General features: G+C 42.0%; 1 long non-coding RNA gene across 1 annotated transcript in view; it reads left to right on the forward strand.

The window, feature by feature from the left end:
• Positions 1–593: 593 nt before the first annotated feature.
• LOC142818725 (uncharacterized) overlaps positions 594–13,459 on the forward strand; it is a 74,176-nt gene continuing 61,310 nt past the window's right edge. The window contains exon 1 of the long non-coding RNA XR_012896341.2: positions 594–1,188. This is a non-coding gene — a long non-coding RNA (uncharacterized LOC142818725). The remainder of the gene's footprint in view (positions 1,189–13,459) is intronic.

A 13,459-nucleotide genomic window follows, 5' to 3' on the forward strand; every position in this document is an offset into this window, starting at 1 on the left:
CATATATCCATGCAATCAGGATGACCTCTGGCCCAAGGCATAGCCTGCATAAACTCTAGGCCCTTTCCTGGCAAGGATAAATAAATAGTCTATTATCACATACCCTTATCAGAACATACACAAGTCCCAACTAAAGCTACACTCAGGTGGAATTATGTGTAAACATTACAATTCATGTAAACAGAGCCAGCCACAGCTGGCTTTCCCCTTTCTTCATTCCTGTAGGCATGCTATGCCTCAGGCTTGTACACATGCTTTTTTATGTATAGGAGGTAATAGCCTTTTTATCATGAAAATGTCCACATAAAAGTTAATGTTGATAAATGCAAAGTAATGCATATTGAAAAACATAATCCCAACTATATGTATAACATGATAAGAGATTAAATTAGCTGTTACCAATCAAGAAAAACATTTGGAATCACTGGGGATAGTTCTCTGAAAACATCCACTCAATGCCATATGAAGAGAGATTAAAAAGTCTGGGACTTTTCTGCTTGCAAAAGAGAAAACTAAGGGGGGATATACTAGAGATCTATAAAATCATGATGGAGTGGAGAAAATAAATAAGGGAAAGTTATTTACTCCTTCTCATAACATAAGAACTATGGGTCACCAAACAAAATTAATAGGTAGCAGACTTAAAACAAACAAAAGGAAATATTTCTTTACACAAGGCACAGTCAACCTGTAGAACTCCTTGCCAGAAGATTTTATGAAAGCCGGGACTTTAACAGGGCTCAAAAAAAGAGCTAGATAAATTTGAAGAGGATTGATCCACCAATGGCTATTAGCCAGGATGGTCAGGAATGGTGTCCCTAACCTCTGATTGTCAGAAGCTGGAAATGAGCAACAGGTGATGGATCACCTGATAATTACCTGTTCTGTTCATTCCCTTGGGAGCACCTGGCATTGGCCACTGTTGGCAGACAGGATACTGGGCTAGATGGACCTTTGGTCTGATCTAGTATGGCCATTCTTATAAGTTAGTTTAATTTTTTCTTTATTTTCTGTGAAGTGGGAAGTGAAGAAAGAGACAGAAAATGATCTGCAAACATCAACTTATTTATCTTCTTGTTCCACTGAATCTTTGGGGATGAATCTTTGGCAAGACAGCACTTCCTTCATTGCATCTCTCTCCTCTGTGACTATACTGCCTGAAGGATGGCATCTAAATTCTAAACAGAGGTCAGTGTGTCAACCTAAATCTCTTTTGTATGATCACAGGGGAATAGCAATGCTTTCACAGTCCTAACATTGAGGTAAAATCTTTGAGGTGCATTAAACATGAGCAATCCACTTTAGAAATCCTATTCTGAAACTGAATGGAGCGAGCCATTCATCCCTGCAGCCTGGCAGTACTTTAACAAGTATGCTAATCAATAAGAGTTGTATTGTAACAGTGATTTGCAAATGGGAGATGAGGATCTATAATTCTTCAAGGACTTGAGATAAAATGTTCAGTTGATAAGGAAGATTGGATGGAATTATCCTTTGTAGCACCCTTTAAAATGCTCCTCATGCTGGTGACATGCCTATTACAATAACAAGATGTTAGCCCAGAGCAGGCAAATTCCAACCTGCTGGCCACATCCGGTTCATGAGAGTTAGCCGGGGGCATCCCGACACCACTATCTTTAATTGAGCCTCTGCAGGTACAGGTGATTGTTGGCCAGAGATTGCTGTTCCCACTCCATTGGAGCCCCAGGAAGTGGTGACCCAGTCCATGCCACTTCCTGCAGCTCCCATTGGCTGAGAATGGTGAACCGCAACCAATGGGAGCTACAATCACCTGCACCTGTGGTGACAGCTAAATATAGCAGCCGTGACCCGCCAGAGGCTAACCCTGGTGAACCACCACCTTTTATTGCTCACTCCTGTATTAGCCAGTTATAAGGAACATTCATTTTAAAAAATGTGATATCAGTACCAGTCTCCTCAGCGTTGTAAGTTACTACCCAAGTGATGATGTTGATTTATTTAGCATTGTGCAGTAACAGCCTTTGTTGATCAAAGTAAAATAAAAAGGTTGTTCCTACATTTTGAAAGTCAAACATACAATAGGAAAGTCATTCATCTCATTTTAAGCGATGCTTCGACAGTTCCTCATTTTTATCCTTCAGACAAATGGAAAAGTAGCTCCAAAATGTTTAGTGGAAGAGGGAAGCACTGCTTAGAGACCTGGGTTCAACAACTTGGACAAGCACAAAGAGAAAAAGGCTTGTGAAGAAAGGAGCAGAATGGGAGAGATGGAATTGTAAGAGATGGAAATTATTCATGTAGACAGTAGCAAAGAGAGGATGGACTGATGTAATATAGAGGGCAAGGACTGGTGAATGGAGTTTAATATGGCTAATTTTTAAGAACTAGTTTCTAATGTCTGTGTTACTGATTATGTACACTCTCTATCTGTTCTGTGTCTCATATTACAGCTCTGATATTATGGGTAACTATCGCGAAGACAGTTCAGTTTCCCACTGGTAACTGAGTGGCATAATAGAAATGCTATCATCCTTGTCCAGGCATAAATGCACAGAAAGGCAGCATTGCTTCATTTTGGAGCTTCTATTCAGTAGGAAGAAGGTGTCAGAGCTGGTTGAAAAATGGGCAAATTTATGTGAAAAACACGTCTCACTTCTTTAACCTAGAAAACCATGACGTTTGAATTGTTTTGACTAGCTCTGCTGAATATAGCTGTAGCTGAGAATAGTGCAGATCTGAGCTCCTCACCTTCATCCCTGCATCTCAGTCCTGTCTTAAAGCATCCTGTCTCTTTGGAGGAGTGAGCTGTGCTGAACTTTGAAGTGTATTTCTAGTTTGGACAAGAGGGGATTAGGAAAAGACATGTCTACTCCCACCAATTGCTACACGCATTTTTGCAGCTGTGGACAGATTTAGAAAATAAAAGCTATTGAGTAACCACCCATTGCATCACCTAACTCTGCAGGGTTGTTATCATTACAATAGCCCTGGTTTAGGATTTAAATTGGTTTGCAGGAGACAGTAGATTATTATTTATCATGGGAAGTAGAGTAGACATTATAAAGAGGTGCCACGGGCAGTTTAATGGAGACAAGGGTAAGAGTTTAATAAGGCTTTAATACTTGCATGATGTTCCAAATCACATGAGAGGGGTGTGATTTGTAACATATTCTAATGTTCTGCACTCCACCTGTCCTAGGTAGAGTATGCTGATGTGTCTAGATACATAAACTACGGTATGTCTACACTACAAAGTTAATTCGAACTAACAGCCGTTAGTTCGAATTAACTTTCATAGTGTCTATACATACAAACTGCTAGTTCGAACTTAATTCGAACTAGCGGAGCACTTAATTCGAACTAGGTAAACCTCATTCTACTAGGACTAACGACTAGTTTGAATTAAGTAGTTCGAATTAAGGGCTGTGTAGACACTTAATTCGAACTAGTTGGAGGCTAGCCCTCCCCAGCTTGCCCTGGTGGCCACTCTGCCCCCCTCCCAGCCCCAGAGCCCTTAAAGGGCACGGTCTGGCTACAGTGCTTGTGCCAGTTGCAAGCCTGCCAGCAACCAGCCAGCAGACCCTGCACCTGGCACAGCATGAACCAGCCACCCGCTGCCAGCCGGCCCTCCGCCTCTTCCCAGGACCAGGCTGGCGGCTCCCAAGAGCCTACTCGGGGCCACAAGAGACAGGCGTCCACCTGGTCTAGTGCGAAGATCGTGGACCTCATCAAGGTTTCGGGGGAGGTCTCCAACATCCACAATCTCCACACTAGCCACAGAAAAGCGGCCGTCTAAGGCAGGATAGCTGCCAGCCTGGCCACCAAAGGCCACATGAGAACCCAGGAGCAGGTTTGCATGAAAATCAAGTTGGTCCAGTGGGATCCCCGACTTTGAGCCCTGAGCTTAGAACATAAGAACATAAGAATGGCCATACTGGGTCAGACCAAAGGTCTATCTAGCCCAGTAGCCTGTCTGCCAACAGCGGCCAACACCAGGTACCCCAGAGGGGATGGACCAAAGACAATGACCAAGCCATTTGTCTTCTGCCATCCATCTCCAGCCTGCCACAAACAGAGGCCAGGGACACCGTTCCTACCCCCTGGCTAAAAGCACTCCATGGACCCAAACTCCATGAATTTATCTAACTTCTTTTTAAACTCTGTTATAGTTCTAGCCTTCACAGACTCCTGTGGCAAGGAGTTCCACAGGTTAACTATGTGCTGTGTGAAGAAGAACTTTCGCTTATTAGTTTTAAACCTGCCACCCATTAATTTCATTTGGTGTCCTCTAGTCCTTCTATTATGGGAACTAATGAAGAACTTTTCTTTATTCACCCTCTCCACACCACTCATGATTTTATAGACCTTTATCATATCCCCCCTCAGTCTCCTCTTTTCTAAGCTGAAAATCCCAGTCTCTTTAGCCTCTCTTCATATGGGACCTGTTCCAAACCCCTAATCATTTTAGTTGCCCTTTTCTGAACCCTTTCCAAGGCCAAAATATCTTTTTTGAGATGAGGAGACCACATCTGTACACAGTACTGAAGATATGGCGTACCATAGTTTTATATTTCCCCTCCTCCTTCTTCCCCTGGCTTCCCCTTTCCAGCTCCCTCCTCCCAGGTTTCCCCCTCCCCTCTTTCTTCCCCTCTCCCACCTCCTTTTCCCAGTCTCCCCAGAGGTTAATCCCCCCGCCCCAGTTTTGTTAAATAAAGAGAGTTTCTATTTTTGAACACACATGTCCTTTATTTTTTACATCAGGAAGAGAGGCTAGGGTGGGGTAAGTGGAAGGAGGTGAGAGAGGAATGTGGCACAAGCCCCCAATGGGTAGGACTGGGGTGGCTCTGCGGGCTCCTCGGGGGGGAAGCTCTCCTGCAGGGCCTCGTGGATCCTGACAGCCTCCCGATTGACCCCCCGCCAGATGGCAGCCTGCAGCAAGTGCAGCCGGGCTGATGGCCAAGTGCTGTGATGTGCCAAGTGTGGGCACTCAGGGCACTCCAAGACAGGACTGCTTTGCTGTCCCTCATCGAGGTAGACAAGCAAGCGCGTAACCCTGAGAACTGTCTGTCCGGGGTGGGGGTCGGGTCCCTTTAAGCACTGCCCTTGGCTAGCCTGAGGCAGCAGCTCCACACTCTAAGTCCTAACCAGATGCCCTGCCGGCACTGGTTCCGGCCAGCCTTAACTTCAGTTCAGGGTCCACTCAATGTGGACATGCTAGTTCGAATTAGCAAAACGCTAATTCGAATTAGTTTTTAGGTCTAGATGTACTAATTCAAATTAGCTTAGTTCGAATTAATTTATTCAAATTAAGTTAGTTCGAATTAGTGCTGTAGTGTAGACATGCCCCTAGGGATCTTTTAGACCACACAAGCCGAATCTATACGGGTAATTAGAGCACAGCACATTAGAGTGTTATACAAATTACATACTCCTGGCATCACTTGTCTTTAGCTGAGCCATCAGCCCAAGCTGGTAAATGCAACTAAGCACCTAAGAGCTAGCAAGTTCTAAGCACGTTTTTACAAGAGTAGAGATAATTTTTTCAATAAAAGTTTTTTTTGTGGAAATTTTTTTTGACAAAGAACCAATTTTGGGCCAGCTTGTCAAGGGGACAATGCTTTTGGAAAAGTCAACATTTCATCAAAGCATTAAAAAAAAGTTGGCAATATTTTTTTCTGCATTTTCAAACAGCTTTAGTCCTTAATAACCTCTTTCTGTATCAGGATTCTCTGCTTTTTGATGTGGTATTTGCCTTTGAATTAGTAAATGTTACCCTATACCTGAAGAAATTAGTCACTTTTTACTGAACAAACTAACCGCATCAACTTAGATCTCAGTCAGCAATATCTTCATCAGAACCAGTTTATCTGCATCTACCATTTAATGAAATGAATAGTTTTTCCAGTTGCAATGGCATTAACTCCGAGTGGAGTCAACAGTCTTTACCTTGTTTCGACTTTGCTATTTACCTTGGACTCGCACCCAGCTTGTGATTGTTGCTACTAACATTGCAACTAATGCTCATTTGATCTGGAGTTCCCTGCATGTAGCCCTTAGTCCATAAGTACTGCCTGAAATCGAGGTCAGTGATGCTACATCGTATTAGCCTTCTCCAAAAACATCCTCTATCCGTATCTAAACTGGTGGCTCCCTTTCCAATAACTAATTTATACTTTTCTGCTGCCTACAGTAATTGTATTTTTGGCACCAAACCAGCACTATCTATACCATGCCCACTCTGTGCTCACAGAAGCAGCAGTCGTTCAGTAACAAATCACTGGCCACCAAGGACTTCATGGTTGTTACTGTGCTATACATCGTGGCTGCATATAGACTGGCATGATTTTCCGCAAATGCTTTTAACGGAAAAGTTTTTCCGTTAAAAGCATTTGTGGAAAAGAGCATCTAGATTGGCACAGACGCTTTTGTGCAAAAGCACTTTTTGCAGAAAACGTCCATGCCAATCTAGATGCGGTTTTGCGCAAGAAAGCCCCGGTCGCCATTTTCGCCATCAGGGCTTTTTTGCGCAAAACGGTTCTCAGCTGTCTACACTGGCCCTCTTGAGCAAAAGCATTTGTGCAAGAGGCTTTTTCCTGAATGGGAGAGTCATTGTATTTGCGGAAGAACACTGACAATCTTACATGAGATTGTCAGTGCTTTTCCGGAAATTCAAGCAGCCAGTGTAGACAGCTGGCAAGTTTTTCCGGAAAAGCGGCTGATTTTCTGGAAAAACTTGCCAGTCTAGACACAGCTACAGTGTAGTCAAGTCCGTAGCCTACAGACAGCATAAATACTTACTGTAGCATGCTGTTACACCCTCTCTGATGTCACCCTGTCCTTTCTGCCACTTTTCCCCTCAGAAAGAACTCATAATATGCTTTATGTGGTTTCAATTAAAATGCACAGTAAAATCTTCCAGCAGTTATTTCCATTGGCAGCCTGTGAGATTCTTTCAGCTCCCCCCCTCCCCCGCATACGCTTTAACCCTGGCGCAGATAAGGGCTCATTTTTCATTTGAGCAAAGAGTCTAAATACATTTCACATGGTGCAAAGTCCACATTTTATCAGAAGCTAAACAACCTAAAATAAAACTATACAGAGACAATAACATGTTAACTTCACTTCCACGCAGATTTGAAAGCCATTCTAAAACTTTTTTCTTTGTGCAGTCACTTTTCTCCAAGCTGAATGCTACTTTCTCCAAAAGGTGCAGTGTAGTTTTGGTTAGAGGTCTTTAGATCACACAGATGAAGACACTAAACAAGCTAGGAATTCTGTTCATTGTGGCTAATGCTGAGAGAAATGTAAAGACAGTGAATATAGGGAATGAAATGGGTCACTTTGTATTTTGCAGGAGATTAAATATGTGCTCTCCAAAAATACCTAGCATACATACTTTTCTCTGGAAAATGAAGGCAATTTCCAAAGTTGAAGGTGCCAGCCAGAGATGGGATTGATGCTTCAGCGGGAGCATGGTCAGTTGAGGGAGCCATTTGTCATTTTCATATGAAAAATCAAGCAAAACCTTCTAGGGTTTGGGCTTTGCCAATAACTCAAACTCGACTCATGAAGTTTTCAACAAATTTGAGCCAAATTATCAGCAAATTTCAGCTGGATGATGCATAGCAAAACAAATCAATTCCTGGTGTGGGAGAGGAAGAAATATTTTAGATCCCTCCAGAGATCTCCTTCTGCCCCACCGGGGACTAGCACCAACAGACTTCAGAATTGTAAATCCTCTTCTCCCTTCCCCCCCACACAACAAGATTTGGGGGAACAAGAGAAGAGGAATAGCTGCTCTGAAACATGGCCTTAGGAAGTTCTTATCCATAGACACAAGGCCACATGCATAATAAGCATGGCAGAAATATAGAGTTGCTGAGAATGAGGTCTGACTCCTCTTTTCTACCTCAGTACTTGAAATGTATTAGGCCAAACATATTTACAATCAACCTAGATGCTTCTTCCATCTTTCAGTTTCATCGACAGGCTGCATAAACGAAGCACACATGTATCAAAGAGCAGTTGGTGGCTTACAGCCAGTTGTGGACAGGAACTTATTTAGAAAGCTTCTGTTTTGCAGGCCAGGATCTCAACTCTTCCCTCAGTCCTAATGAAATCTGTGTAAAATCGGGATCCTCGTGGCTTAATATTTCCTCTACTTCTGCTGCTTATTTCCCACTGAGGTCACAATTCTAGGTGGCAACCTAATTATTTCCACAGCTGCCAACTGAGATGTCATCCACAGAATAATGAATTCCAGCAGGGAATATATAGCTATAACATGCCATTATATGAAAATGCATTAAAATATGTACCAGTAGATGTGCTTTAATCAACTCTCCATCTGGTTACATCATTATTTTGCTCTTTCTTAAAGCCAAAGTGCCAGCATAATCATCCTATGAGAGGCAAAACACTGATACATCAGCATCTAAATTAGAATTCTGCTTCCATGGAGATACTTCTCTGTCTTAGCCTTTTCCTTGTGAGTAACAGCATCTGCACTCAGGACAGGAGAAAAGGGGAAGAGAAGGCAAAAAAACCTTGCTTTGGAGTAGGGGCTGGGAAGAAAGGAGGAGACGCTGCAAAATTAAAAAACAAAATGTTGTTTTAAGTTGCAGATGGTGACATTTCAAGGAGTAGCTGAAATTGGATGAAATTTTGCAGCAATTTAAAATTCAGCTGCCCAGTTTTATAAAGCAAAACTGAGAAATTCTCCTAAATGGGAAAATTAAGTGATGTTTCAGATGCAATGACAGGTATTCGCTCACCATAAATTTTATCCTGCAGGTAGACAAACATATTTTATAAAGCACAGTGCCCAGTGACTGGTATGTGTGTATACATTAAATATATCTATATCTATACAAAGAGAGAGACAAAGGGAGGTGTGATTAAAAACCATTGAGCGCTTTTGGATGCTAAACTCTTGTAAATCTGGTTCTAACTGATTTTCCAAAAATCACATAATGACTGACATTTCTAGGGTTAAAAGCCATGCACCTGTACTATTAAAATCACTTCTCTCTCCCCATATACATACACTCCATGTATGTAGTCATTCCAAGAAGCAAGGGTAGATAGTCAGCATATAAACCCAGGTTTCCCATATAGAGTGGACAAGAAGGGAAAAAACAATGGGAGTTGCTGGATACTGAGCACTTTTTGAAAATCTGCCCCCCATGAGCAGATTTGAAAATCTGGCCTCGTCACCTCAAAATGAAGATGACATTTACGTACCTCACCCAAGTGTGATGAATGAAATCATCAATGTTATCAAATTGCTTTGCGGAGAGAGTGCTGAGTTATTATTATGGGGCGAGAGGTTTACAAGCACTCAAGGGGATTGTGAGATTAGTTCTTAGATGGGCAAGGAGCTTTATGTTATTCTACAGTGACCTTTGCTGAGCGATCACAAGTGTCAGAGAAAGAGTTATATTGTCATAAAAGGAGAGCGGAAAATTACTTGGAATTAAAAATAGATCTCTTGTTGGAAGTCACACGGGCGTTTCCTCTCCTCTCATGTTCCCCAATCTCACCTAAGCCAACAGATTTCATCTTCTGAAAAGGATCCTGTGACTAGAACAGACCCAATCCAAAGAACAGGTGTCTTTTCTACAGAGTTGGGAATGCATCGTGGTGGGTCTAGGTATCCAAAGTGAGAAAGCAATAATAATTGCATTATAGATCAAATTAGTAGAGATGGAGAAAACCAGAGGTGGCTTTATTTGACACAACCTCATCAGGCAGGTTTGCACATTGCATTGCTTACAGGTTCTGTTTAATCCCAGCCAGACAGCACTACAAGGGTTTTGAAATTGGGGTGAGCCCTGGGGGAGGAGGGCATCTCTATTAGGAAATATTAACCTTCCTATAATTCTATTCCTAGTGATACTGATTTCATAGGATGTTCCAGTAAGCTTCCAAAAAGTTGCCCATGAGTTAAAAAGACAGATAAAAAGCCTGCTCCTAATAGTTTGAATGTCAAATATTCACTATGTACAAAACTCTTTTCCACGGGATTGAAATCTTCTTTAAATAAAGCATGCAAGCTTTTTCCTGGTTCTACACCCACACACTGGTTTGGCCTTTGACCATATGTGGTTTCAGTACCTCAAACCTGGAACCCATGCACGGCTACCTCCTTTATACTTTACAAAGAGGAAGTTGCTAATGTGCAATTACGTGCCAAATGGGCAGCGTTCCAGCTGGGCTATTTGGTGTATTGGACAAGTACTAATGGCAAGTAGCCAACAGGGCATGCAATGCAGGTTTTTGGGCCATCCATTGTTGCTGTCAGGATAAACATATTTTGCTTTCAACAATAACATTTAATATTGAAGGACTCTGTGCATGTCCCAGATTAAAGAGAAGCATAACAATGTGAGGGAAACAGGTTTTATAAGAAAATGTATACAAAGTATATTTCAGAAAATTTTCATTTAGATTTGCATGAACCACAACTTGCAGGAACCAGATGCAATATTTTTCTGCCAAAGGTATTGCGATAGTATGAGAGAAGAGAATAAAGCGTTCATGTTTGAATTTTAGTTGCTGCATTAAGTTATGTTGAGGCTGCTTCTATGGTGTTAGGCTAAATCCTGATGTCTGTCTCTGCAAAGAAAAGCAATGGGATGTGATTGAGGAAGTCTGAAGAGCATTTGGCTTGTAGGGGATAGGAAGTTGAAAGGGTGCTGTATCTGGTTTGAATTTGTCATGCCAATGGTGGTTATGATCATGAGAAGCTGGCAATGCATCTGCCTTCCAGTGTGTTTGGAGAAGCACATTTAGAGAATGACGTATATTTTTGCATGTTTAAAAAGAAAAAGAAAAAGCTTCCAATTCACAAGGGCAACACAGAGAAGATTTTAGGGGTTTTAAAAGTCAAAATTAATATTCGTCCCTGCATCAGTTTTGTTGTTAGTTGATTAATTTAAGTATCTGGTAAGTCAGCCTTCAAGACAACATCTCTCAGCAATGCATACACTTAGCCTGCACAATCAGTCATTTTCTGAACACTAGGGTTTTATTCTAAGCTTGGTTTCACAGTAATTGCTTAAACCTCATTATGGTCTCATTTTTAGTTATGCATGTAGCTGTCTGGCACCAATTCAGGCTTAGCCCAACTGTGTGGGTTGACTGGAATCGTGAGTCCTCTGCCATGGCCTCTAGATTCCAGCATCACTGGAAATGTGTCTATTCAAAGCTAATGGTAATGACATTCTCCAAATCAGCTGGCAGCAGGCGATGGATGAGGAATATCCAAGCACATCCTAACCCTCAGTCTTCTGGAAGGCAGGGCAATGTGCCACCAGACTGGATTAGACTTATTTTAAAAGCATACTCAGGGAGAGTTTGTAGAGTCTTAATTCTTTTTTCCAAAGTAAATGTATTACTGGTGCAAATTCCCAAGCAGACCATGCTGGAAGGGACCCGTAGGTATGGTGGCTGTGCTAGAGTCCTACTCTGCCAGCTGTACCCAATCTTTTCCTAGGAGGAATCCCTTTCAGTCTATCTGCCTGAATCTCCCAATAAAAGGAACAAATCTGCTGAGGACTGTCATTGAGCAGAACTCATTCCATGGATGCCATCAATACCTGAGCAAATCCCCTTCACCATTCCCCACAGGACCCAGTCTGCCAGTGATATCAACAAAGACCTTCACACCAGATTAGAGACAAAATCCAAAATAAACTTGTCTGTACTACATGTAATTTTAGAGAGGGAACAGCTGCGTGTGGCTGGAGGAACTCCAAATGTGGTGTGGATGAGAAGATAATATATGGATAAAAACAAAAAAAATACGTGTCAAATAATGTTTAAGGAAGGCTTCAGTGGAAGGTTCAGCAGACTTTGGACCATTTTAGCCACTGTTCTAGTAGAAAGCAACTGCCTGTGGACAGGATTTAAGTGTGAGTGTGAAAGACAGGTTGCACCTGTCATTGGGATTCCTCTTAGGCCACAGGCCAGACCCCCTCCTCACACAGACTTCTTCTTTGTGGTGTCCAGCTGCTCTACCATGTCAGTGTAGTCAGGGGTACTGCCAGAATTATGCTAATAAAGTTGGGTTGCTAGATGGTTTAACCAAAAATACTGACCCCCCCTCCTCCCACCCACCAAAAAAAAAATACACTGGGGAAAAAATTCTGTTGAGAAAAAAAAGGAAGAGGCCAAAGTTGTTGAGAAAAACAAAAGGGTGGCCCCTTTAAGAAACGCTTTTGAAGCTTTCTGGCCCTAAAAGGCTGCCATCTGCCATCTTGTCTCCCTGCTCTGGGCTGGACGGCTCCCCTGCGGAACCAGGTAAGCACCCGGGATTTTCGCCTCCTGGCCAGGAAAAAAAATCAGAAAATACCGGACATTTTAGGTGTCCATTATTTTCTGATTTTTTTTACCGGACAGGAGGTGAAAATACCGGACGGTTGAGGTCAATACCGGACACCTGGCAATCCTATAAGAAAGGACTTAGATCACCTGTCTGGACATCTCACAAGTGCAGCAGGGTGGGGCCACCTGACCCCACATTAGCTTATTAACTCTGTGTTGCCCAGTGTGGAGTTTGTATAACCCCATTGCACTTCCATTGCCCCGTCATCCAGCTCATACAGAATTAAGTCACTGAAGTAAACCAGATTCGTCTCAGTGTAGAATCAGGAGTAGCTTCACTGGAATCAGTGGCGTTACGCTTAGGGTAAAATTGGGATAAGTGAGATGAGAATTAGGCCCAGAGTATTTAGTGACACATACAGATAAGCAATCCAGAGGTATGTAATTATTTATTTCTTACATATTGTCCAAATAATTAATTTAAAAATAACCATTTCCAATAACTGTTCAAAGATTTTTCTCTCCACTTCAAGCTTTATGCCTTTCAAAAGACAACGGCTATCAGCCAGTCTGAAGTTAATAGGAACAGCTTGTACACTTTAAATGCTGGTCTAAGAACTGAAAAATGCAATATTGTCCAGGTTAATGAATATGAATTACTAAAACTCAAGAAGATGACACTCATCACTAAATCAATGTAACTTAGAGCACTGTTTTGCCCAGCAATTTTCTTCCTGGTGATACTGACAGAGAAATCTGGGTGAACAATGTGAAAAAAAAATTGGTCAAATAAATATTTTTAAAAATCATAGCATGTGTCAAATTATTCAACAAATATTATGCTACCAGGCCTGGTGATAAATACTTGGAGCAAATTGTGTGGCTTCACTTAGTATGCATCTGCATTTGACATAGCAAGAATTCAGGTGACAAACCTATGCACAAAAATGGCCAGAAGAAATGGTATCCACTGGGCCAAGGGAGTAAAAACACATTGTAGCTTCACAATAAGATTCCCTTTCAAATATTTCAATACCCTGAACCTTTGATCCCACACAAATTATCCCTCTGCAGCAATGATGGTTTTTGTATTAGTAAAACCTAGTGGTAGCACTAGAGCAGAGGCCTCCAACCATTAAAAGCACAAGAT

The sequence above is a fragment of the Pelodiscus sinensis genome, chromosome 16, assembly GCF_052426305.1.
Source record: "Pelodiscus sinensis isolate ZL-2025 chromosome 16, ASM5242630v1, whole genome shotgun sequence".
Taxonomy (NCBI): domain Eukaryota; kingdom Metazoa; phylum Chordata; order Testudines; family Trionychidae; genus Pelodiscus; species Pelodiscus sinensis.